Below are 4,945 nucleotides of genomic sequence, written 5' to 3'. Positions count from 1 at the left end.
TCCCTTTCTTGTCTAGAATGCCCTGATTGTTATTGGACAGAGCTAATTGGCGTATACTTTTATACCTACAAGGACAAAGCGCTTTACAGTCACTCACACATTCACACGCTGGTGGCGGCTCTGCTGCCAAACACAGGCACCCGCCTACCACCAGAGGCAAGGGGGGCTTCAGTGTCTTGCCCACGGACACTTCGACTTATGGTGGTGCAAGGCGGCAATCAAACCTTCAATCTTACGAGCATGGGTCGACCGCCCTACCGCTGCACCACAGCCGGCCTGCTAATTGATATCAGCAGGGAGTCAACTTATAAATAAACCAATTGAATCAGGGAATAGGGATCTTTCAGGGTTTGGAAACGCTGGTGTAGGGTTATTCGATGCTCGGCACCACTGACTTGTGCCAGGATTGCCATGGTTCAGCCAAAGCTGCCTAAGGCCAGGTCAGTGGAGGATACGTTTTCAGCAGCAGCTTTGTGACTGAAGCACAAACGCATGGACTCGTGTCTAAAGCTGGGTTTGTGGTTCCGAATTAGGCCTCTATGGATGCTCTTAGCTGGAACTGTAAAAGGTCCTGGATCCTGTTCTTATTTGCTTCTGGAGAAAAACTGATCAATCACAGGACATCAGAGCAAGTTCTGCTCTTTAAGATCTAAAAATGACAAAAGCAGTCTCTGTAAAGACCGAAGCTAAAAACATGAACCCAGAAATATAAGACATGAAAACAGCCTCCGTACAGAATGACACTAAAACAAAAGAGATTATTAGTCTCTACAGACTGACTCTGAACCTAAAGAAATGAAAACAAGCTGCAAGTGAAACTAAAGAGATGGATGCAACCTCTGTACAATGAATGAATCAGACCAGGGACACCTAAGTGGTGCCAAACATAGAAGACCCAAAACATAGAACAGTAGCTGTGCTTCCATTACATGTGTGCAAAACCTTATTGAAATTCTTGAAATGTCAACAAGTTAATTTCCCATTTAGTCTGTTTCCATTAAATAATGAATGCAAAGAAACCAACTCACGCGAGAAGTCATTCAAAGCCAGGGTGACGGAAAAGAACAGGTTTTGAATTTCTTTTCTTTTTAATTGAACTTCAAACAAACATATACATAACGCTCAAAAAGAATAAAATACAAATAAAAGAAAAATATGTAAACAAATGTACTGGGGATTGTCATACAACATGTAATCTTCAATGAAAATAGACAGTTTTATTGCATTTTTGTTTTTTTATTAATTTCAGAGATTTAAAATATAAACTGATCTCTTTATAAAATGTATTGAATAATGGTTTGGTTTTTGAAAATCTGCTCGTATGGATGAAAAATTTCCTAGATATTAATAAAGCATTGAATTTCAAATCAAATAGATTATCACCCGAAACTACTCCAAAATATATGATGTGCTTTTGTAATTGAATAGAAATAGGAAAGGGAAACTTTGAGGAGCACCAAGAAAAAAATCCTCCCAAAGACTGTTAACACATATACATTCAAAACACATATGATTATGGCTTTCTATATTTATGTCACAGAAAGAACTGTTATTTTCTGTAAAAACAAAATGTACGTGTACTAGTTCCTTGCATTCGTTATTTTAAAATGGATTTCTTTGTATTCTGAAAAAATTGTATATTTAATAAACTGTGATCTTAACTTGCTTAGAACAGGTTTAGAGTTGGTTAACAAAAAGGGAGCGTTTAGTTGACATCACAGCAGTACTGTGCTCATGCAGCGCAACTAAACAGACTTTGTATTGAGACACACTCGAGGATGCATGTGAGAAGCCTGTTCAACCGTTTTTAAAAAATTTAACGTTCTAACAAGAAAGTAGTTAAAACAATAAAAGGAGGTTCAAATAAAGAAGTGGTGTTCATGTTTGCTCCATATCAGAACAGCAAGAAAATTTACACCATATGGAGCTTTTTGACAGTTCAAGGGCATTGGCTGGATAACCATTGACTACTATTGGTTGCTACCAACTATGAGCTAATATTGGATAAAAACATACCCCTGATGTGTGCGATTGTGTGAACAATACCACACTAACAGCATGGCCATTGTCCAGATTCACTTTTATGCATTTGAACATTAGCCTAAAGGTATGTAGAGACTCCTACTACATTCAAACGGACTCTGGAACACACATTCATCCCATGCCTGGTGTGTATGTAGTAGCATGGTGAGAGTTTTTGACCTCAGCTGTATTTGTCGACCGCGTCCAGCAGATAGGCCTGTTGGAGTTAAATGACACCAATTCTTTCATGTGTGAACATAGTTGTCAAGCCTCAGTGGCCTAATGGATAAGGCACTGGCCTCCTAAGCCAGGGATTGGGGGTTCAAGTCCCCTCTGAGGTGCTTCAAATGTTGCAGCTCTTCATTATAAAGAAAGTCATTGATTCTAAGTGAAATTCTGCACATGAGCTTCTTCCTCCACCAACCCTGTTAGTGTGTCAATTCCAGCATTCTCCAACTCCTCTCCCTTATTAAAATGATTCCAAATTAATCCAAAAGTGCTGCTCAAACTGTTTATTGGCTTTCTCCCACACTCAGCAGAAAACATCCCTGGTCAACAGCCTAACCCAACTTACAACTGTGCATTACTCAGAAGCCAACTGTTCCACATACAATCTACAAGTGAACAAACTTGGATCTCCTCAACTGTTTTTTTTTCAAGTTGTGTGGTTAAAGTTTGTAACAGTGCACAATAGACCGAGTCAATAATAGGCAAGCACCTAACTTTGTCTTAAGGCCATGCTACAACGTCAGCAATCCAAAGAGTCGCAGCTTGCGCTCTGCACAGATGTACCCTTGTGCTATCCTATGACCTTGGCCTTAAATTGACGTGTTTTCCCTACCATGACAAAGTTGGATAAAGGTGAAAGGGATTTCCTGTAATCCATGGAAACCAGTGAAGATCACAAATCATTGAAGAAAAAGGCTCAGCACACTGTCTAGATGACCCAAATCCCAACATCAAAGTGCATCAGATAGCACAAGTGTTAAACAATGACCCTGATGTGATTTGAACACACAACCTTCTGATCTGGAGTCAGACGCGCTACCATTGCGCCACAGAGTCCTTTTCAATTTCTACAAACACATTCTACTGGCAAGATTTTGACCCTTATTTGCTCTTTCTTCAGTGCTGGCCAAATTTCTCAAGGTCACTACACAACAGGCATGTTTATGTTTTTTTTCAAATTATTTTCTAAGGGTCAGAATCCCACTGACTTCCTAACTTGTAATGCCTTTTTCTCATTCACTGTAGTTTCTTTGATCGCTTTTATGTGACTAGGTCTTTTCGTCTATAGTTCATGTCAGTGGTTTTTCTTGGCCTTTTCTTCATCATCTCTACTATTGTCTAACTGTAACTTTTCAACTAGGAACTGTGTCGTTTTTCTCAAGAGGTACAAGTCAGCATCAAGAAAACAGTCTCCTTTTCAAGAAAGGAAAAAGTCACAACAGAAAAGCTATAGTTGAAATGTCAGCCTTTTTTAAGTAAGACTACGAGATGAAAGATGACAAAGAGTCAAGAAAGTGGGTTCAAATAGAGAAGTGTTGTTCATGTTTGCTCCATATTAGACCAGCAAGAAAATTTACACCATATGGAGCTTTTTGACAGTTCAAGAGCATTGGCTGGATAACCATTGACTACTATTGGTTGCTACCAACTATGAGCTAATATTGGATCAAAACATACCCCTGATGTGTGCGATTGTGTGAACAATACCACACTAACAGCATGGCCATTGTCCAGATTCACTTTTATGCATTTGAACATTAGCCTAAAGGCATGTAGAGACTCCTACTACATTCAAACGGACTCTGGAACACACATTCATCCCATGCCTGGTGTGTATGTAGTAGCATGGTGAGAGTTTTTGACCTCAGCTGTATTTGTCGACCGCGTCCAGCAGATAACAACATACCCTTCCCTTTAGTGCGTGCGGCTGGATGTCGTTTGTATCTTGATTGTTTTTCTCTTTATTTGTAAGGATGCCTTGGTGCCGTTGTGAAAAGTTTGTTCAAAAAGTAGAGTTAGCCCTCCTATGGGCTAGTTGTGGATAAAACTGCATGCTGTACATCCCTCTTTCAAGTTCTGTAAGACCTAGAAGTGGAACACGACCACTTCCAATGAAACACCTGTACCAACGCACTTGTATGCACATTTTGGGCTAAGTCGTTGAAAACTGTTGCAACACGCATCGCGAGGCATGTTTTTTCATAATCGTTTTAGGGCTCCACGCACAAGACGCACGGCCATTGAATGAGCGTCAAATCTTACAAAGTTCAACATTGACCAGTCAAGGACTGGGATTTGATAGTGACTTATTGGTCGCGGCTTTTTCAAAACACAAAGTACCAATGGTTTTAAAAGTGACCATGAAGCAGAATTTAGTCATTGTTGTCAGTGGCCTGTCGGAGTTAAATGACACCAATTCTTTCATGTGTGAACATAGTTGTCAAGCCTCAGTGGCCTAATGGATAAGGCACTGGCCTCCTAAGCCAGGGATTGGGGGTTCAAGTCCCCTCTGAGGTGCTTCAAATGTTGCAGCTCTTCATTATAAAGAAAGTCATTGATTCTAAGTGAAATTCTGCACATGAGCTTCTTCCTTCACCAACCCTGTTAGTGTGTCAATTCCAGCATTCTCCAACTCCTCTCCCTTATTAAAATGATTCCAAATTAATCCAAAAGTGCTGCTCAAACTGTTTATTGGCTTCTCCCACACTCAGCAGAAAACATCCCTGGTCAACAGCCTAACCCAATTTACAACTGTGCATTACTCAGAAGCCAACTGTTCCACATACAATCTACAAGTGAACAAACTTGGATCTCCTCAACTGTTTGTTTTTTTTTCAAGTTGTGTGGTTAAAGTTTGTAACAGTGCACAATAGACCGAGTCAATAATAGGCAAGCACCTAACTTTGTCTTAAGG

The 4,945-nt window shown here is 40.0% G+C and overlaps 3 non-coding genes across 3 annotated transcripts; 2 read left to right on the top strand and 1 right to left on the bottom strand.

The window, feature by feature from the left end:
• Window positions 1–2,290: 2,290 nt before the first annotated feature.
• Window positions 2,291–2,363, top strand: trnar-ccu (transfer RNA arginine (anticodon CCU)). Its single transcript has one exon. It is a non-coding gene; the product is annotated as a tRNA-Arg (tRNA).
• Window positions 2,364–3,015: 652 nt separating this feature from the next.
• Window positions 3,016–3,087, bottom strand: trnaw-cca (transfer RNA tryptophan (anticodon CCA)). The gene has a single exon. It is a non-coding gene; the product is annotated as a tRNA-Trp (tRNA).
• A 1,388-nt stretch (window positions 3,088–4,475) lies between these two features.
• Window positions 4,476–4,548, top strand: trnar-ccu (transfer RNA arginine (anticodon CCU)). The gene has a single exon. It is a non-coding gene; the product is annotated as a tRNA-Arg (tRNA).
• The last annotated feature ends 397 nt before the right edge of the window (window positions 4,549–4,945 follow it).

Source organism: Oryzias latipes, chromosome 23 (genome assembly GCF_053564925.1).
Source record: "Oryzias latipes strain Hd-rR chromosome 23, Olatipes_Hd-rR_3.1".
In the NCBI taxonomy this organism is placed as follows: Eukaryota; Metazoa; Chordata; class Actinopteri; order Beloniformes; family Adrianichthyidae; genus Oryzias; species Oryzias latipes.
The sequence above is the reverse complement of the archived record's forward strand: the minus strand, read 5'-3'. Positions and strand labels throughout refer to the sequence as shown.